The sequence below is a fragment of the Rhipicephalus sanguineus genome, unplaced genomic scaffold (assembly GCF_013339695.2).
Source record: "Rhipicephalus sanguineus isolate Rsan-2018 unplaced genomic scaffold, BIME_Rsan_1.4 Seq662, whole genome shotgun sequence".
Classification (NCBI taxonomy): Eukaryota; Metazoa; Arthropoda; class Arachnida; order Ixodida; family Ixodidae; genus Rhipicephalus; species Rhipicephalus sanguineus.
Window position 1 is genome coordinate 1 of NW_023615716.1, and position 22751 is coordinate 22751.

The window sequence follows — 22751 nt, forward strand, 5'->3', positions numbered from 1 at the left end:
GCCGGATTTTATTCCCGTTTTCCTTGCTGAATTTATGGCAATAATTCTGGCTTTACGTAAGTTAAGTACTTCAATTACAGTAGCGGCAGTAATGACCGATTCATTGTCTGTGTGCTCTTCGCTTTCCACATCCGGTGACACACCTATAACAAATCTCTTTAAAATACTGGTCCCCGTGCATCTACAATGTATTCATTTAATTTGGGTACCTGGCCACAAGGGTTTGTTTCGCAATGAAATGGCGGACAGCCTTGCAAAGGCGTCGCTGACTGCACCGATAATTCCTGTTTTCCCGCCAACAGCTCACATCACGACGGCGCGTTTCCGGACACTTACAATTAGAAAAAGCTTATTAGACTCGGCATTGACAGCGTCTCCAGAGTACAAGCACCTTCTATTCCCTTGGCACAGCGATTTAGCTAATTCAAGGTTGATGGAAGTTGCCCTAACAAAAATTCGTTGCCGCGTTACTTCCCTGAATTTTTACTTCCATCGATCAGGTTTTGTAAACTCCTCTCTGTGCCCCTTCTGTAATGAGGAAGAAACGATTAGTCATTTTTTCCTATCATGCCGCCGGTTCAACACATTCAGGAAACGAATACTTGCACCACCTCTTCGAAAACTAGGCCTGGAATTATCGGAATCCATTCTCCTTTCTTTTGGGGCCACTACCCTGGGGTACAGCCACAGGGATGTTATCTTTGCTGTTCAGGAATACATCATTGCGACTAAAAGAATATCTTGCTAAGTTCCATGAGCATTAAAATTTTTCATTATTCATAATTGGCACTTTAATTCAAAACAAATAGCGTAATAAGGAGTGACAACATACAGAAAATATAAGACGAATTCACCATCTACTCGGCCGATCCCCTCCATTGGGTATGTGCCATGCCGAGAGGTCAACAACAACAACAACAACGACTGTGGCCATCTTGTCCACCCTGCGCTGTGCATTGTGAATAGTTATTAAACAAGCTACCTGTAACATTATTGGTGGAGGTGGACGATTCCCGTACCTCCATGGAAACGCGCAGCGGTCGCAACACCGGCGACCCCTCACCGACTTCGCCTCCCGGAGCTTCATCACCGCCGACCCCTTCAGCCCCAGCCACAACCTACGTCACGTTCTCGCCTCCCCGCGATCCAGGCACTTTCTCCGGAGATGGTACTACCGACGTTGACGCCTGGCTGAACCGGTACGAGCGCGTCAGTGCTACGCACCGCTGGGATCGCACACTCATGCTCGCTAACGTTCTTTTCTAACTCGACGGCACTCCGCGGACATGGTTTGAAACCCACGAAGAAGAAATAACGAGCTGGGATCTCTTCAAAGAGAAGATCCGCGATCTTTTCGGCGATTCATCTGGCCGTCAGCTCGCTGCAAAGAAGGCTCTCGCCACGCGTGCCCAGACTTCGACTGAGTCCTACGTTTCCTATATTCTTGACGTCCTGGCTCTTTGTAGCAAGGCCGACCAGCGTATGTCGGAAGACGAGAAAGTTAATCACGTCCTGAAAGGTATTGCCGACGACGCCTTCCATCTGCTGGTTTTTAACAACATCGCGAGCATCGACACGATCCTTAAAGAATGCCGCCGTCTAGAACAGGCTAAAGCCCGCCGCGTACCTCAAAGCATCACGCGCCTTCCGAACACAGCGCCCACTTCCTCTTGTGAAGACGTCTTCCGCCAGGCCCCTCGATATGACAACCTCACCCGCATCATTCGTCGAGAAGTCGAGGCAGCGCAACCGGTGGTCACTCCATTCTCAACGCCTGACCCTTCCCCGACAACGGTTTCCTTGATCCAGGAAGTCGTCCGTCAAGAATTATCGAACTTCGGCCTAAATCCTGCTCCACCTGTATACTCTGCTGAGCCTTTTTATCGTCGGCCGTCCGCTCCTCGACTTGCTTCCAACTATTCTCGACAACGCAACCCGTCCGAATGGCGTACCTTTGACGACAAGCCCATCTGTTTTAACTGCCGACGCGTTGGTCATATCGCTCGCTATTGTCGCAACCACTGGGCTCCACCGGCACACTATGGGTCTCCAAACCAGGCCAGTTCTGTCAACCAGTCGTCCTCAGCGCTTGCTTCTATGCCGACCACATTCTCTGCTCCTGCCGCACCTCTGACCAGACCTCGCTACGACCGCTCACCATCCCCTGCTCGCCGTCAATCTCGCTCGCCCCCACAATCTCGCCGTGCTGCCTCTCCGACCTTTTCGCAGCGCCTCCGACCGGAAAAGTAAGCAGTGCAGCTTCTGGATGTGGAGCTGCATTGACGGCCTCAGCATGAAATCCTCGTTTGACGTTAACGACCAACCGGAATCTTTTGGACGTTACTGTGGACAATGTTCCTGTGAGCGCGTTAATTGATACTGGGGCGCATGTGTCCATTATGAGTGCTGCTCTTAGCCACCGACTTAAGAAAGTTGTCACGCCGGCCCTAAACCGAGCCGTACGAGTCGCCGACGGGGGAACTGCCGCTATTATTGGCATGTGCTCTGCCCGGGTCACTATTGAAGATAGAAGCACTGTCGTTCTCTTTGCCGTTATCGAAAATTGCCCTCATGAACTCATTCTCGGTATGGATTTTCTAGCCACTCACTCTGCCCTCATAGACTGTTCAGCCGGCTCTCTTCACCTTGATTTGCCTCTCCTTTCCGCTCCGACCGACCCACCTCAAAGTCGTCTCAGCTGCACCGATTTCATACGCCTCCCGCCGAACTCTGTTACACACGTCCACTTATCCTGCACGCCACCTGTACCTGACGGCGATTACATAGTTGCACCGCTTCCTGCCGTGATACTTACGCGTGGTGTCGCTGTTCCGCACACGATTCTAACAATTACGGGAAACCGCACTTGCCTTCCCCTTGTCAATTTCGCACTGATGGCACAGGTTTTCCCCCAGGGTATCTCTCTGGCCCAAATTACCGCTCTTCAGGACCACCATGTCGAGCCCTTCAGAGTGGATGATTGCTGCAGCTCAGCCCGTGGGTCAACTACATCATCTTCCTCGGGCGTCGACATTAAACGGATGGTTTCATCAGACCTCACGTCAGATCAAGCTGAAGCTCTCTACCACGTTCTGGAGCGCTATCGCGACATTTTTGATTTTGCCAGTACATCCTTAAGCCAAACGACCGTCGTTACGCATCGCATCAATACTGGCGATGCGAATCCAATTCACAGGCGTCCCTATTGTGTTTCCGCGTCGGAGCGTACAGTAATACAGCAGGAAGTCCAGAAGATGCTCACGAAAGACATTATCGAGCCCTCGTGCAGCCCCTGGGCTTCTCCCGTCGTCCTTGTCAAAAAGAAGGATGGAACATGGCGCTTTTGTGTAGATTATCGGCACCTCAACAAGATTACAAAAAAAGATGTTTATCCTTTGCCCCGCATCAACGACGCCCTAGACTGCCTATATGGTGCTACTTATTTTTCAACTATCGACCTTCGGTCTGGTACTGGCAGATAGCCGTCGATGAGATGGACCGCGAGAAGACCGCATTCGTCACTCCTGATGGTCTTTATCAGTTCAAGGTGATGCCCTTCGGTCTCTGCAATGCGCCGGCCACCTTCGAAAGAATGATGGACTCATTGCTCCAAGGGTTCAAATGGTCCACCTGCTTGTGTTATCTCGACGACGTTATTGTTTTTTCACCCACATTCGACTCACATCTCGATCGTTTAGAGGCAATTCTTGACGTTTTCCGTAGAGCCGGACTTCAATTGAACTCCTCCAAATGCCACTTTGCTCGTCGTCAAATCACCGTGCTTGGCCACCTCGTCGATGCCACAGGCGTGCGCCCAGATCCTGAGAAAATTCGCGCCGTTACAAACTTTCCTGTTCCGAGGTCCCCACAGGATGTTCGAAGTTTTGCGGGGCTGTGCTCCTATTTCCGACGCTTTGTTAAGGACTTTGCGACCATTGCACGCCCCCTCACCGACCTCTTGAAGAAAGACGCCCCTTTTTACTGGGGCCCTGATCAAGCCTCATCCTTTTCTCAACTTACGACCCTGCTTACCACTCCGCCAGTCTTGGCCCACTTTGACCCATCAGCTTCAACCGAGGTCCGCACTGACGCCAGTGGGCACGGCATAGGAGCAATGTTACTGCAACACCAACGTGGACACGACCGTGTTATAGCCTATGCAAGCCGACTGCTATCTCCCGCAGAGCGTAACTATTCAATCACAGAGCGCGAGTGCCTCGCTCTTGTGTGGGCAGTCGCAAAGTTTCGTCCATACTTATACGGGCGCCCATTCCGTGTCGTCACCGATCATCACGCGCTCTGCTGGCTAGCCTCACTCAAGGATCCCACAGGACGACTTGCTCGCTGGGCGCTACGCCTGCAAGAATACACGTTCTCTGTAACGTATAAAACAGGGCGATTGCATCAGGATGCGGATTGTTTATCCCGCTACCCTGTGGAGGAAGCAGCCGATACTGACACTATCGCAGACGTTTTTTCTGTGTCGCAGCTGCTCAAAATTGGCGAAGAGCAACGCCAGGATGCATCTTTACGAGCCATCATTGACCAACTTGAGTCAGCACCTCGTGACGCGCCTCTACGAATGTATCTCGTCAAAGACGGGATCCTATACCACCGCAACCTCGATCCACTCGGCTCCGACTTACTTCCCGTCATACCGGCACATCTGCGTTCGACTGTCCTTCACCAACTTCATGACGCTCCCTTGGCGGGCCACTTGGGCGTTTCCCGCACATACGACCGTGTACGTCGTCGGTTTTTTTTGGCCTGGACTTGCCCGTTCTGTTCGACGCTATGTCGCCGCTTGTGAGCCCTGCCAGCGCCGCAAAAAGCCGTCGGCCCTACCAGCTGGCTGCCTTCAGCCGAACGAGGTTCCCGCTGAACCTTTTTTTCGAGTCGGTCTCGACCTGCTTGGCCCTTTCCCACTCTCCAGCTCCGGAAATAAATGTATTGCTGTCGCCACAGACTACGCGACGCGGTACGCTATCGCACGAGCACTTCCGACGAGTTGCGCTACCGACGTTGCGGACTTTCTGTTGTACGACATAATTTTAGTGCACGGAGCCCCACGCCAACTTCTCACTGACCGTGGCCGCACCTTCCTCTCAGCTGTCGTTGAAGAAATCCTGCGGTCTTGCAATACCAAGCACAAGTTTACAACTTCGTAGCATCCATAGACAAACGGTCTCACGGAGCGCCTCAACAGGACCATAATCGACATGCTCGCGAAATACGTTGCGGCTGATCACCAGGACTGGGACATTCATTTGCCATATGTGACGTTCGCCTACAATTCCTCGCGTCACGACACTGCCGGCTACTCGCCATTCTATCTCCTATACGGACGAGAACCCGCGCTACCCTTGGACACTTTGCTGCCCTCCGCCACCGAATATGCCGCCGAAGCCATCGCCCGCGCCGACCACGCGCGCCAACTCGCCCGTAACCGCCTAGAAGCTTCGCAGGAGCACCAAATACAGCTCTATGATTGTCGGCATAGAGACGTGCACTTTACCCCGGGTTCTCTTGTGCTTCTCTGGTCACCCACTCGGCGTGTGGGGCTTTCTGAGAAAGTGCTGTCACGGTACACTGTACCATACCGTGTCGTTCGCCAAGTGACCGACGTCACTTATAAGATCATCCCAGCAGATCCAACGACGTCATCGTCAGCTACGAGCGACATCGTTCACGTGTCTCGGCTCAAGTCTTATTACCCTCCTTCGACCACATCTGTGTAGATTAAGCACCGAGACGGTGCTTCTACCGCCGGGGGGTTATGATACCAGACAGCGTGGCTGTATGAAAGATGAAGACGACGTAGCTTGCTGGTTGTTGCTGGACTGTCGCCATCTTGTCCACCCTGCGCTGTGCATTGTGAATAGTTATTAAACAAGCTACCTGTAACAATATTATTAGCGCAATTCTTTTTTCTTGGGACAAAAATTTCATTAGTCGGACGCCCTGCTCTGAACATCCAGCCAAGTCCAACAAACAAGTGAACTGGCTATGCCATTTCAAGAGCACGGCTTCGTTGAACGCTTCATTTTTCTTTTCTCTCAGGAATGGGTTTTTTTGTAGAAGCGAGGCTGATGCTCTTAGCGAGGTGAGTCCGCGTTAGCGACGATGGCCGTCGGCACTACGGCTCTCTTTTCTTGCCACCGCCCGCATTCTCAAATGGCTCATCGCGGTGCCTCGGGCCGCTGTTGAAAAGGACACGCGTACCGTGGGCTGGCGTCCGAATATCCGCGAACCCAATTAAATCGAGACGGAAAGGAGCAAAAACACGCTGTGGGTCCGGGGTTCGATGGGGAGGAAGCTAGAGGGAGCGAGAGGGAGATGAAGACTATGGTGCATAGTAGGTACTCTCTAGATGTTAGCGGCGGTAACCAACATCGGGTCAACCTCTGGCGCTGGATTGCAGCCTCCAACGGCTACAGGTCAGAACTATACTCCGTATTTTGCGAATCTCTCGCTACCACCTGGCCAAGGTCCTCCCATGGAGACCATTTCCTGTCTCGATGTCAATCTGCCTGAAGGTCAGGATGAAGACTTTTCTGACACGTCAGAATCCTCTGCTACTATTTCATACATGGATGCTACCGTGATTTCTTCGAACGACTCGGAAACTGTGCTCGCTGAAACTCTGTGCCCGCTGAAAACACACCTACGCCGAACTTGACCATCATATTCAAGCCAAGAAACCCTGAGCAAATTATCACACGCTTGAATTCACTAGCATTGAAGACAGCCTTTGAAGAGGCAGCTCCAGATGGCGTACTGCAAGTACGACCGATTGAACATTTGAACCTCCTGGCTGTCGATACTCGCCATGCAGAAGCTTCTGAACGTCTACTGAAAGTATGAAGCATTGCTGGAGTACTTGTACAAGCCTACGAGCCACGACCGGCCAACTGTGGAGTAGGCGTCATCAAGGGAGTTCCTGTAGACCTTGATCAAGCGGACATTCTCGCTGCTCTCCTTCAAAGAGCTCCCGTCAGGTCAGTAAGGCGACTAGGATCGTCAGAAAACGTCCGGATTGTGTTTGGCACCGAAAGTGCTCCAGAGTACGTCATCTTGGGCTACACACGTTACCGAGTGTACAAGTACGTTGAGGCTCCGAGACAGTGCACCAAGTGTCAGCGCTTTGGCCATGTTGCTGGTGCCTGCAGGTTACAAGCACGATGCTCACGCTGCGGGGGCAACCACGACCGATCTACCTGTGGAAACGAAGAGCCACAGTGCCCTAACTGCAGGAAAAAAAACGCCAGGCCTGCGCGAAAAGCGCAGCACAGCCACAGCGAAAGCTGGAAGAGCGGCATTTCTAGAGCCTGTTATAAACTCTCCTGTGGCTACTAATACATTAGCAACGTACCCACTACGCAACAAAGCGTAATTTTTGGGAAGTTGGGAAGCACCCAGCACGACACTCGTTGTTCTGCGGAGAAGCGAGGTACCATATGTAAGCGATTATGTGCAGTTTTGTTGATGCGGCGGTTGATGACGATGAATAATTATGGTTGCACCCTTTGTAATGGGTTGGAAGCTTTAAACGACCCACTAGTTACGTAATGCATATTGTGTGACGCCCGGTCGTTATTTAACTGTCCCACCACGCTTTATAACACACTTTAACCAGAGAAACGTAGAGCGAGAGAGAGAGAGAATTGACTTTATTGAGACCCTGAGGAAATGGATCATGGGAGCCTTATGGGCTTCCTTGGCAACCAACAGAAGTGGACTTGCGAGGAACCCACTACGCTATAAATCATTGTAATTTTTGAGAAGTAGGGCAGTAGGCACTGTGCCATTTTTCGTCATTCTACAGACAGCCGTGGTACCTGCTAAACGCATGTAAGGCATTATGCGCACTTTGTTGATGCTGTGCGTGATGACGATGAAGAATTATGGAAGAGCTCTTTGTAATGGTTGGAAGCATTCAACAACCTACTCGTTGCGCAATTGGCATTGTGTGACGCTTGGTTACAGAATTCGCGTTGTGCGACGCTTGGTGCTTATTCTACTCTTTTACCACGCTATATTGCATATGCTAATGTGGTTCCTTCCCGACATGAAGCCTGTATAGGACCTTTTTGCAAAGCAGTTTCAAGCACCGGCATGGCTCAGAGGTTGAATACTGGGCTCCCACGCAGAGGGCCCGGGTTCGAACCTCGTTCCATCCTGGAATTTTTTCTTATTTAGTTTTTTTTATTTCGAGCGATACTGGTTACGGACACCGGCGGCGGCGGCGGCGGCAGACAACTACGGCACCAAAAACGGCCGGTGAAATGATCTCATAACAGCTTTCGCTGTAAAACATGAATCTACGTCTACTCGCTCCCCATCTTGCGTAAAGAGAAGCAGATACATAATTACAAGATGAACAACAACGTTGGGTACCAATCAGCAAAAGATGCGGTACGCCAGCAACAGAAACCCCGAGGTGGTGGCCAGTACTGGCGCCCACAGCAGACAAAGGAACGCCGAAAAATCCGCCACGAATCGACGACACAAATGACTTCCCGTCTCTACCGACTTGCCCACCAGCTCCAACTCCTCACATACGAGGTGCTCAGGATTGCTCATCTGGCCTGTCGAAAGAGTCACGGACCTCAACTTCTTGGCGTGGATCACGCGAGTGCAGCGCTCGACAAGACCATGGAAACATACTCATTGCTATCTGTGATTGTCGACGCTGTGCGCAGCTTCCTCACCCCAATGTCATCTCCGGTGGCTAAGTCTATTCTTATGCTGCTTGACTTTCTTTCTCCTGTTCTGGCACAATGGCGTTAACGGCCCAACGACTCAGTGTGAAGAACATTAGGGAAAAGGCAACAATATTTCAATGGAATGCCTGCAGCCTCCGCTGTCGTCTCTCCGACTTCAGACAGTTTGTATATAAGCACCGCTTGCCGGTGATCGCCATCTCAGAGTCCCGAGTGCGCAGCGGCATTCGCCTTTCTGGATACACTATCACAGTCTCACCGACAGGAGTAGATACCAGCAGAGTTCTCTTGGCTGTTCGCAATGACATTTTAAACGTTCACCGCATATCAGCCGATGCATCCAATGAATATGCTGCAGTGACAGTGAAGTAGGACACTTTGGCCTTCACGGTGATTGCGGCATACATACCACCTCGAGCTACATTTGATGTGGAGAGGCTGCAGGACATAATAGATGGAACACCTGGACCACACATACTAACTGGGGACTTCAATGCGCATCACCCTGCCTGGGGTGGTAGGAGGACTTCAGTCCGCGGTAGGCGCCTATTTGATATAGCTCATCGCAACAACCTGGCGATTCTTAACGAAGGGCAGCCAACCTTCTACAAGAATGACCGATGCAGCGCGCTAGATGTCACCATGATCTCCGCGCACCTCATGTCTACGGCGACCTGGTTTGCAGACATCGAAAGTCACGGCAGTGACCACGTGCCAACCTACATCACTTTGGGCCCTATGCGGAACACACAACGAAAGGTGGTTCGTTGCACTAACTGGGAGGTATATAACGTCACAATCGAAGAGTCAGACCCATCTGGAATGACGTATGAGGAGTTTGTTGCTGCGCTCAATCGAGCAAAACAAAGTAGCACGAAACATCTGGAACCACCTCGCACTCATTCAACGATCGACGTTGAGTATGAGAGGCTCCGGGCAATTCGCCGCAGATCTGAAAGACGTGCTCGTAGGACATTGTCTGCAGATGACATTCGTGATGCCAGGCGACTGCAAAAACAAATTCAACGTCACCTGGACAAGCTAGACAGGAGACAATGGCGGGCCTTCTGTTCCAAACTTGACCCCAGAAAACCACTGACTAGAATATGGGGCATTGTCCGCAGCCTAAAACCCCGCCAACCCAACTGCATCCGTTCCGTTCTGTTGCTCTATCCTGTGACAGCAGCGAGTTGGAAATAGCGGAGGCCTTCTGCTCTAAGATCACTGCAGTAGTGGCGCTAGCAACTACGCCTCGTGCAGCAAAAGAGGCTTCAACGACGCTGACAACCACTGAAGCGGATGAACCTTTTTCGATCGCGGAGCTGCTTGGGGCTTTGGCACTGGTTAACAAGGCGTCATCTCCTGGACCTGACTGCGTTAGCTACGTCGAGTTAACGCATTTAGGCGACAAGGCGAAGATGCGCCTTCTTGCCATATTCAATGCCAGCTGGGAGAGTGGGTGTCTTGAACCTTGCTGGAAACGAGCTCGTGTCATCCCTATTCTCAAGCCTGGCAAGTCTCCAACGGACCTTAACCCCTATCGTCCCATTGCACTTCTCAGTTGCGTGAGAAAGCTGATGGAGAAGATGGTATTGATGCGCTTGGACTGGTTGCTCATGAAGATGAATGCATACCCTCCACAAATGTCAGGTTTTAGAAAGGGACGAAGCAGCATCGACAATGTGATTAGCCTTATCAACTGCGTAAAAGTCAACAAAGCTAGAGGCAGCATCACTATCGGCGTATTCCTCGACATCAAGGGAGCGTTCGATAACGTGACTCACGAGTCTATCCTATACGCCCTGAAGTCTGTTGGAGTCGGTGGTCGTATGTACCGCTGGATCTGCGACTACCTCACCGATCGGTCAGTCTACATGTTCACGAAAGAAGGTGACACAACACCGCACACAGTGCAACGAGGAGTTCCACAGGGTGGTGTTCTAAGTCCGACCCTATTCAACATCGCCCTCATCGGATTGGAGAAACGCATCCCTGCATCGGTTGAAATCTCTCTATATGCAGATGACATCTGTATATGGAGCAGCGGTCGCAACAGACGTGTCCTACGAGCAAGGTTACAGAAAGCTCTCAATTCAATCGAGAAATTCTTACTCGCACGAGGTCTAACGATGTCACCAGAAAAATGTGCCGCCGTTGCTTTTACTAGGCGTGATGTCTCGCGCTATATCTTAAAGGTAGCAGATTCTCCCATTCGATATGTGCCAAGTCATAAGTTTCTGGGAGTGCCAATCGACAGGCTAATAACGTGGACGCCCCACGTTCGAGTAATAAAGGAAAAAAAATTGGGTCATACGCGAGCATCTTCCGCTTGTTATCAAGCAACGCCGGAGGCTGCTCCGTAAACGCCTTGCTGCGAATGTACACGGCTCTCTGCGAAGGTCTTCTGCGATACAGCCTTCCTGCGCTACATGGAATTTCCCGAATCAACATACGTGCACTCAATAAGAGGCTGGGTCCGAGCTAGTTGGTACACTGAGATTATGAAACCGTTAAGCGCACAAAGACGGGAACAAGAAGACGACACACAGAGCGCTACTTCCAACTGATGTTTATTGCAACACAAAAACGCCATATATGTAGTCTCTTCACTCAGAATTGGCTACTGCGCATGTTTGAGAGCTGAGCTATCAGCTTCTCTCTTATTCCTACACTCTCCTCTCTCCCTTTTTTTCTTTTTTTTTCGCTAACGATAACAGGCTTTGTTAGCGCGCGCATGGTAACTGGGCGGTACAGAAAGAACACTTGATTCACACCAAGCATTTCTTTAACAAGAATCATAAAGGCAAAACCAACAGGGTGAAAAGGTGATGTACCAAAAATGAACAAGGGTATTACAAATGCTGGCCAGCATAAATGAACAGGAATGAAAAACAGATGCGGCTAAACAATGGAAGTCGTCAAAAGGTAAAAACGGTATGAAAACAGAGGTCGTGAGAAGGTAAAACAGTATAAAAGATGTAAAAAGAACCTTAAAAAGGTTAAAAACCTAAAACGTAAGAGCAAAACTAAGTAAAAGTCACTGGTTTTGCAAAAACGCCAGCTCTTTCTTCGAAAGCGATACAGATGGCATGCTAACGCAACTGGGTCCGAGCTGTTCTATGCATGATGCCTCATGAATTTCCCGAGCAATCTGGTCTCGGTATTTCCTGATCACGATAGTCTGGTCAAGAAAGGCAGAACAACCGCAAGTTGCACAATGTAAGGCCATGTTGCTGCCTGACTTTTGCTTCAAATTGTTGGCATGTTCTCGTAGGCGATCATTGATACATCGGCCAGTTTGGCCGATGTAAACACGTCCACATGAGAGCGGAACCTTATACACGACACTGCATTTGCAGGACACGAACCTCGTGGCGTGTTTCTTGCTGCATATGTCAGGCTTTTCGCTGCTCACGTTCACACGCTTGCACAGGCCTCCAAGTTTGCTGGGGGCAGAGAACACCACCCTGACACCTGCGCGTCCTGCTGCCTTCTTTATCCTATGGGACACTTGGTGTACGTACGGAATGACAGCAGTTTTTGTCTTGTCTGTGTTTTTCCGAGGCACATCACTAGTTTTCTTGAGCTTGCGCAACAAAGTTTCAGCAAGGTCACATAGAAGAAACTCAGGAAATCCAGCTGCTTTTAGTCGATTGATTTGAGAGGCAAAACTTTGGGGAATCTGATGGGAACACGACCTCATGAGTGCGTTATCCATGGCGGCAAGAGCAACGGCACGTTTAACTAGCTTCGAGTGGTTGGAGGCGTAGGGAAGTAGGCGTTTCCTAGAACGGGGGGCGTAAATCCAACAGGCATGTCCTGGGGTAAAGTGAAGCTCGAGGTCGAGAAGCGGATGCGACCATCCTCAGGAAGTTCCTTAGTAAGAGTCAGTCCTGGGAACGCCTTGCAGAACCTCGAGAACAAATCTTCTATTCTTGTGTGGCGTTCTCGGTGGTTCCTCTTGAAAAGCACAAGAAAATCGTCAACGAAGCGGAAAATTTTGACGACATTGGGCAACCCCGCTGGCCTCGAGGTCTCGGTCGAACTGAGCCAAAAGGAGATCGCTGTTCAATTACCTGGAATCGACTGTGATTAACCACACCGACAACTTCTACGTACAGAAGGCCGGCATTTGCATCGGTTCTCGCGTCGCTCCAGTGCTGAGCGATCTCCTTTTGGCTCAGTTCGACCGAGACCTCGAGGCCAGCGGGTTGCCCAATGTCGTCAAAATTTTCCGCTTCGTTGACGATTTTCTTGTGCTTTTCAAGAGGACCACCGAGAACGCCACACAAGAAATAGAAGATTTGTTCTCGAGGTTCTGCAAGGCGTTCCCAGGACTGACTCTTATTAAGGAACTTCCTGAGGATGGTCGCATCCGCTTCCTCGACCTCGAGCTTCACTTTACCCCAGGACATGCCTGTTGGATTTACGCCCCCCGTTCTAGGAAACGCCTACTTCCCTACGCCTCCAACCACTCGAAGCTAGTTAAACGTGCCGTTGCTCTTGCCGCCATGGATAACGCACTCATGAGGTCGTGTTCCCATCAGATTCCCCAAAGTTTTGCCTCTCAAATCAATCGACTAAAAGCAGCTGGATTTCCTGAGTTTCTTCTATGTGACCTTGCTGAAACCTTGTTGCGCAAGCTCAAGAAAACTAGTGATGTGCCTCGGAAAAAACACAGACAAGACAAAAACTGCTGTCATTCCGTACGTACACCAAGTGTCCCATAGGATAAAGAAGGCAGCAGGACGCGCAGGTGTCAGGGTGGTGTTCTCTGCCCCCAACAAACTTGGAGGCCTGTGCAAGCGTGTGAACGTGAGCAGCGAAAAGCCTGACATATGCAGCAAGAAACACGCCACGAGGTTCGTGTCCTGCAAATGCAGTGTCGTGTATAAGGTTCCGCTCTCATGTGGACGTGTTTACATCGGCTAAACTGGCCGATGTATCAATGATCGCCTACGAGAACATGCCAACAATTTGAAGCAAAAGTCAGGCAGTAACATGGCCTTACATTGTGCAACTTGCGGTTGTTCTGCCTTTCTTGACCAGACTGTCGTGATCAGGAAATACCGAGACCAGATTGCTCGGGAAATTCATGAGGCATCATGCATAGAACAGCTCGGACCCAGTTGCGTTAGCATGCCATCTGTATCGCTTTCGAAGAACGAGCGGGCGTTTTTGCAAAACCAGTGACTTTTACTTAGTTTTGCTCTTACGTTTTAGGTTTTTAACCTTTTTAAGGTTCTTTTTACATCTTTTATACTGTTTTACCTTCTCACGACCTCTGTTTTCATACCGTTTTTACCTTTTGACGACTTCCATTGTTTAGCCGCATCTGTTTTTTCATTCCTGTTCATTTATGCTGGCCAGCATTTGTAATACCCCTGTTCATTTTTGGTACATCACCTTTTCACCCTGTTGGTTTTGCCTTTTATGATTCTTGTTAAAGAAATGCTTGGTGTGATTCAAGTGCTCTTTCTGTACCGCCCAGTTACCATGCGCGCGCTAACAAAGCCTGTTATCGTTAGCGAAAAAAAAAGAAAAAAAGGGAGAGAGGAGAGTGTAGGAATAAGAGAGAAGCTGATAGCTCAGCTCTCAAACATGCGCAGTAGCCAATTCTGAGTGAAGAGACTACATATATGGCGTTTTTGTGTTGCAATAAACATCAGTTGGAAGTAGCGCTCTGTGTGTCGTCTTCTTGTTCCCGTCTTTGTGCGCTTAACGGTTTCATAATACGTGCACTCACTGGAGCTCAAGCAAAAGCCCTGAGGGTGTGCCTTGGCCTATCAAAAAAAATACATCAACTATCGGAACCCTTGCCGAAAGCAGACGCCTATCAGCTCCAGTGCTCCTACAGCAGGAGTTTCTTCTAGTCCACTTGCGCTATGCCACCAGAGTGCCAGGTCATCTGCTTGCTTCAGACAGCGGTCCTGTGCTACGGAGCTTACTCCCGCTGCATTATCAAAGCGCATCAATGCCTGCGGAGCCATCGTGGAAAATTCCTTCGTGGTCAATAGTCACTTTCGTGCCTGGGTTCAGTAACAAGAGGCGCACACCCGGACCAGCACTAACATATTTCACTATACAGCACATGGAAAACAGCTACAAGGCTCACCGTCATATTTACACTGATGGCTCTGTCACGCCTACGTCATCTGCCATTGGGGTATGGATTCCGTCTGCCAATGTCACCATTTGTGCCACTCAGTCACCGTACTTCATCTACAGCCACCGAACTGGCCGCACTACGGGCTGTCTTTCATTTCATCGTAGACCAGACAGCCGAGTCTTGGGTCATCTTCACCGACTCAAGATCGACGCTACAGTCTCTGAAGTCCCCAAGCACGCAGGAACAGCTCGTAATGGACATCAAACGCCTATGCAGTAAAGCCTGCGAATTGAATCACCGCATTGTTCTACAGTGGATACCTGCCCACTGCGGAATACAAGGCAACGTCCAGGCTGATGACGCTGCCAAAGCTGGACATGACGCCTCGAGAGAAATGGCTGAAATAACTTTCTCGAGAAAAGACGCGGCGACACTTGTATCGGCATATGCATGGCGCTTCCAGCGATCCCTCTGGACAGATGCCAGTCACCAGTATGGGCCTCTTTACAAAATTGATCCATCGTGTGCCTTCAATATGCCGCGAGACCTCAACAGACAAGAGGAAACATGCTTGCACCACATCAGACTAAACGTCGCCTACACTCATTACTTCAAGAACAAAATCAAGCTGTCGGACTCACCGGCGTGCGTTCAATGTAACGTCCTAGAAGACCTAAAACACGTTCTCTGCGAATGCAGGCGATACGCAACAGAAAGACTTTCGCTGAAGGCGGCTTTGCACCTTCAACAGGACTCGTGTTTAGAACTGCAGCACATTCTGGGCCCATGGCAAAACAGCACCTGTGCGTTACGCGCAACGAAAGCGCTGCTGACTTTCTTGCGGGCCACAAGCGTGACCGAAACTTTGTAAACAGTGTAGTCTATGTATGTATGTGTGGTTATCAGTGTATATATCATAATCATCACCCTGGAGCACCTGGAGTAGCATGTCAGGCGAATAGCCAGGCAAACATCCCCAGCTTTTCAATAGAACATTTCTCTCTCTCTCTCTCTGGATGTCGATCCCTTCAACGAGGTTATCACTAATGGGACTCGTTTTCGGGTTTCGAAATGGCTGCACCGAATGGGCCTGAACTCCGCGGTCCCTGCTGCCAGCTTCAGGTGGCCTCGTTTCTTCTTAGGGACAGTGGCGTCGGCACCAGTGAGAAGATTGAAAAAATAGCATTTAGAAGCATGATAAATAAGAAGCTACGTGCAGAAAGAGGGAAAGAAGGAGCATCCAAGGCTGACGTTGTTGCCGCCATCAATGCACTTGCAGTTCTGTCGGGAGTCCCTTTGCTTCACGGTCGCCATTATCCGCCTAACGCGATTCAACGGCACAGTCGCCACGATGCTTTGCACGTTGCCCGTGCTTATCTCGTTCCATCGCCTCGAGTGCAGGTACACTCATGCCGTCCGCCTTCTTACGTAAGCGTTCGGTGGCACTGCGGGTTCAGCAGTCTCTCTAGGGACTACGGACAGGGGACACTGCGTCATTGAGCCATAAAACTACCCCGGTCCGGAAAGCCATTGAAAGTAGAGCTCACTAGGACTCGAATAAAACATTTTCTAGTCATCATCTGGGGAACTGAAGACCACAGAACAGCGCACCGCTTCGGACGTCATTAACATGCACCTTTCCCCACGCCAATTCTTTTACAATAAAGAGTAATGTTTTTATTTTTTAGCTGGGGTTTCGATCATCTATACATAGCCACAGTCAAATGACAAGACACATTGTAATGCACGCCACTTTTTTTTTATTTTTCAGTGATATCAAGCTGAATTTTCTCGCCCACGTACATGGAGGCGGGGATTGAATGCTTCCCCTATGCACTAGTGAAAGTACGACGGGACGGCGTTCACGAGGTTGGTGTTGTGCGTTCATTAAGTGAAAGACAGAAAAACAGCTCGTTGCTTTGAGATTTTCAGCGCTCGGCCGACGCATTGGTTCTAATAAAATGAGTTGAGTAATAGCTTTTGAAATCTCTAGGTTATGATTTGCTCAGTATTTCACTATCCGGTTTTGTATAGCCGGAGTGCAATCCGTATTAAGGTGAAGTTAACAACACACAGTGGATTATTACGAGAAACAAGGCTAGTTCAATCGTTGTCGACATGCAAAATTCAGTGTTAAGACGTAGAGCGCTTAAACAAATGTAACCTGCTCCTGTCTTCGTACATCGTCTTTGCGGTCATGTTTTTGTTACCATGAATCATGTACAAAGCTTCGCGCGCGCACTTAGCAACCTTACACTTAAAAAAGTGTATCTTCAATTTGTGAAGCTTGCTGATAAAAAGCAAATTGCGATGAAGTGATGACAAGATATCGAGAGTTAGAGCAGGAACTTGCTTCTTGAGTCTTCACGAAAGCAACTTAAAGGGCCCCTCACCAGGCCACATAGCAATTTTTAGTTAGACGTTGGAGGTTGTTGTGGGCCGAATGAAGAGCAGTATGCCGCAACAACTTTTCAAATCGGTTCATTACGAGCTGAGAAAAACAATAATTTGTAGCGGCGCGAAACCATGATGCGAGGAGGCGAGTTTCAAACCCTTGCCACTCGCCCCGTATAGCCTTCGCAAGCCAAATCCCTTCCCTGCCCTCTTCACTTGACACATACGCATGAGCACGTCATGCGCATGCATGGTCACGTGCGCATGACGTACCCGAGCGAGCCCGAGCACGCGAGCGGCGTTGCACGGTCGCTACCTTTTTTTTATGTAGCGGCCATGGGCGTTTTGTCGGCGTTCTCTGTGGTGTACTGCCTGTTTCTGCGGGATGGGCATGCAAGTTGAGACATTTGTACGGGCACGAGAGTGGCGGTATCATGAGCCAGTGCTGCATTAACGTTTACTCGGACGCGGTAGAGTAAACGAGCATAATGAGTGCTCGAACGCGCCAGAACATTACTTTTGTTTCCAGGGCTGGCGTCTGCTCGATGCGCGAACCGCGGGGACACGAACGCATGGGAAAGGGAGGCACATTAGCCCCGCATCTCGCTGCGATTGACGAAAAAAAAATGAAAAAGACGCACACATTCCCTTTGTGTGTCTCATTATTTCTCTCAAGTTTTATTAATCTATTCAAGCAAAAAATTACACAAACTACACATGTCGTGTCAAATAATTATCGCAGCGTCACGTGCTACTGTTGGCGACGTCACAGCACTACCATCTACGTAGGGCGATTTTTTCATGTACGTCACCCCTCATTCTCTAAAGCACGCGCTCGCGAGAGGAAGGGCAAGCAGCGTTCATCTTGAAATTTGACCCATTTCCGCGGCGCGTAGCGTTGCAAATTTTGGCAGACGTGATCGTGAACGCCCAGTGTATGCATTGCGCTCGTTAGCTCAAAATTGTCAAACCTGGTGAGGGGCCCTTTAATAAACCGAGGCAACAGGCACGTAGGCAAGGGGGGGGGGGGGGGCGGGGGGCCCGGGCCCCCCCGAAATTCGTCCAACCTTCTATATTTCCGGGCAACTTTTTCTTCTTTTTGCCATGGAAAGAGTTTCTTTCGAACAATTAGGCCTCGGGCCCCCCCCCCCCCCCGAAAAAAATTTCTGGCTACGTGCCTGCGAGGCAACACAAATATCTTGGCAGCATTCAAGTTCTCCCTAACATTAGTTAGTCGTACTTGTATGCCTTATTGTGGCATCGCTCAGGCTCGTGAAAAGGCTTTAGCAGACACACGGAGCTTTGTTGTGTCAACTACTACGGGTGGGCTATATTCAACCCTGATCTTGACAACAGTGACATACAATCGCTTCAAGCCATAACAAACAATAGTCTTCTCTCGTTTGTAACGAGAAGTACATTTGATATATCTGGTACAACATGCATGCTCGGAAACGTTCCTGTGCACAACTGAGAAAGAGCTCTTGGCTCCGTAATCACTTCAGGGGAGTCATTTAGTTGAGCTTGTGTTATTCCTTTCCTTTTACTTCCTTGCTTAATGGTGTCATGGGGTCGTGACGTCGACGAAGACAGCAGTCGGCGTGTTCAAGATGAAACTCTTTATTTAACCGAACTTGTGGCCGGGAAATGAAAACACAAACTACAGCAATACACGCTGTACATTGATAGCGGTGATCAGAGCGTCGGCCGTCGATAAACTGCTCATGGCTGGGACGCGCCGTCTTTTATACATCACGCATCGAACTTTCCAGTCTTATCACTGGTGGTCGCGCAAGCTCTGAAATAGTCTAGACTATTCGCGTCCTGCGCGTAATCTTAGCAAAGAGATATACTACAATCGCGAAGCTTCTCGAACACTGCGGCGCGGTCAGCGTCGAGCTTTGCTAACCGTCCTTGCTGGTCTAACCCGAATACATCAAAAAGAACAAGAAGTGGGCGTGGCAATAGATTCGCTGCGTATTCAGTACCCGCAGTCTGTATTTCCCAGGAGGTGTTATCTCCAGAGTATTCCTTTGTTCTCACAAATTGAAACTGCCTCAGGAGTATCTGTAAGCGGAAGGCTCAGAGTGTAATAGTACGCTAACGTTTGCGACGCAAAGAGCGAATGTCTTCACTGTGGACGTGCATAAGAAGGCCACGCCATTTGTGTCGTTCCCACGTGGAAATACCGTCGTTTCGTTGTTCTATAAACGCTCACACGAAAGAGTGTTGCGAGAGTTATATACTGATTGCTATTTGCGAGCGCAGAGAGTACGTTGAACAGTAAGCATAGCTTGTTAAGACATGCAGGAGAGCTTCCAATGTTGCGCATCGGCGCAGTGTCGGCACATCCGGCGCTTTCGTAGCAAAGGAACAAGAACAGCTTTAGCGGTTGCGTCATTGAACCATGCCCAGATGACGAAATTGCCTGGGGGGCGTAAAGCCGATGTTGGCGCTCCCACGAGGTTTTCAACTCAGTAGACACTCGACACGTGATCTGGACCTGAGATGCCACAATACAGTTGGACGCTGCTAAAGGTAAAACTAGAACACATCAACAGAACAAAAAAAAAAAGAAACAGGGACGAGAGGCCATGGTATATACGAGTATCTTGCTAGTTTTGCGCGGGAGCGCAGTAAGGCAAAACATGTTTTCTTCCTTTTAATGCGCGATACTTTCTTCTATACGGACCATGTTCTGCACTACTCGTTCCGTTTGCCTCCCTACAACTTCCTCTCGCTGCTTCCATGTCAACTGGACATTTATTTTGTCGTGCAAGATCGACTGAAATGGAACGTTTCTCCGTGGTTTCAGGCATAAGTGGACGTCAGAATTCACGAGAGGTGATGTTAAGACTCAAAAAACAACAAGAAAACCTTTAAAAATGCAAGGACGCGTTCGTACAAGTGAGGAAAGGGCATGGTCAGCGCCGCCGTGCTGAAAGTCATAGACATTCTCAAATGCCTTAGCTGTCACGAGTGCGGCTGCAGCAGTTGCCTGCACGGCATGGATGAGGCAGCAAGAATGCCGGATGGTAAAAGCGGCTTATGAGAGCCTCTCAAGTCAGGATATGAGGGGTCAGTGCCGAATGTCCATCTCCTACTGTGGATCACCCTCTCCTAAAAAAATGTTCCTGCAAAAAAACAAAGAAGAATGGGAGGAAAACAAGCAGCTCTGACAAACCGCGTGAAACTTCTGTTTTTTTTTTTTTTTAACTACGGGTACCGCGTGAGGGCATATATTAAAGTACAGAGCCAGCGAAAAAAAAATAAAATGAAGAACATTTATCTTTGCGCACGGTAGGTAAGAAAATACGAGGCCGTATGGAGGTACTCTAGACTTCAAGAAAGCTGCTTCTCCCTACATATTGCGGCACTTCTCCGGTTCCGCAGCTACGGTGATTCCGAAAGAAGAAAAAAAGAATGGCTCGTCCCGGATATTCGGTCTACGGTGCCACGCAATCTCCCGCTAGAGCGGGGAGCGCCGTGATGACAGTGGGCAGGCTATAAGAAACGGTCAGTCATCTGTCTGCGGGCCATTATATTAGAAGCGACTCTCAGCACTCCACCGGAATTTCTTTTATATTGTTCTTTATAACGGGCTATGACATCTGTCTTTCTTCCAATTCTCGGCTATGTTTATGAGCATTACTCTTCTCGAAGAGAGCCATGGTTTGTATTTTCATGACCGTACAATGGTTGCGGCTACGGAGTGAGACCTGTTCCTTTCGCTGCGTCGTTCGTCGTCGTCATCATCAGCATGATCTTTCTATGGCCCGTGTTTACTTAGAAATAAAAGATGAATAAATAACCGACTAGTTTTCACAAAGGAAGTGCAGGTGGTAGTGGGGCGTTTCATTCTGCACGAAGGATTGTTCCACTGTAAGTGGAACCTTTCGTTGGTATGAAACGAACACTTTGAGCAATGTGAGCAGATATCGCTCGTCAAGTTGTTAGTTTTGTGGCTCTGTTTCTTTTGTGCCATTTTTACTTCATCCGGCCAATACTCTTCACCTAAATTGGAATACTAGGCTCGTATGTTTCGCGCATTGAGGTGAGGTGCTGCCACTGAATAGTAACGTAAGCAGAAAATTTGTTACTTGCATCGTTTATTTTGCAGGCTGTCCTTTATTTGTTGGTTACCTTAATTTTTCAGCAAATTGCTCACACGTTTACGTGACACCTTTTTGTTACATACAAAAGCAACATTATGTAGTGCAGTTATGATTTCAGTACGAAATAAAATGGACTAATCGTCCACGTTACGAAAAACTGGGGAGGGGCGAGCATATCGGGAAGGGTGTTTCAGCTCCTCTAACGTGAAACCTGGGGAGGGGCGAAGCATGTAGTGTGCGCCGATGTTTCCAACAGCAAAATATTCACTCTCTGCTGCTTTACTTGCCACCGGTTCACTAACGCACCATCACTTTGCAGATGTGTTTCAAGAAGTGGTGTTCCAAATAGATGACCTTACCGTAGAGATGCACGTCTGTATCTCTGATTTTAGATAAGAAACTTGAGCGCCTTGATAAATTTCGTCGGGAATTCTGACACCGCTGCTAAACCAAACATAATGTGTTAAGCAGTAACGACGAAGCTTTACCTCATAATATTCATAGTATGGACTGGTAGCGAGTAGTGGGATTTGCTCCAGTTTTCCGGCGCATACGCGTTTACAATGGGCCATGACTACGACATGACACGCCGACCTGACGACGACATGACCCTCCTATAAGGCGAGACCCTCAGGTGCTTCGCCCCCTAAAACCAAATAAACAGATGACATCATTGTCGTGCATTCTTGTAAAGATATTACTCGTCCTATAACATCAATTTCAATTCGTCTTTTTGTCGCCACATATTGTCAGCTTCCCTTTAATTTTCAAACATGCAAACGTGCGTAAGTACCCTTTGGTTCAGAGCTGAAGACAATCTTATTAAAAAACTTCTCTTGAGTGGTAAGCGCATACCCCTTGCTACAGGTAATTATCGCCTCTTTAAGATAAATTACTGTACATATTAACCTCTGAAATCTTGCGTGGACTGGCGTCTATGTTACTCGCGTGCAATCAGCGAACACTTCCAAGCGCACACATCTCAAACACGGTGCCGTAGCACATTGTCAATCCTCCAGCACCTTGCACACCATTTGTTCGACGTACAAAAAAATCTTCCACTGAATACAAAATACCGTGTTTCCTAAAGAAAAACAAGAGAAGGCATGGTTTCACGAATTCACTCTCCATTCCCTCTTCAAACATCCTTCTCACAAAACTAACTAGCAGTGGCCTAAAATCAACTAATTTTATCTCACCGCTTGCGCGCACCCGTACTTCACAGTTTCTGTTCCAATTATCCGTCGCCTCCTTCTTTCACTCGCCTGAACTACATTGCCCCCGTTTCACTTTTATCGGACAACTTCTCAGTGCTCTGTGCTCTCGTGCGCGTGACTTCTTCCAGCCACGTGTCTCAGGCACCCCTCGGCGTGCCGCTGAGTGCTTTCCCACGCTACCTCGCTTAGCGCA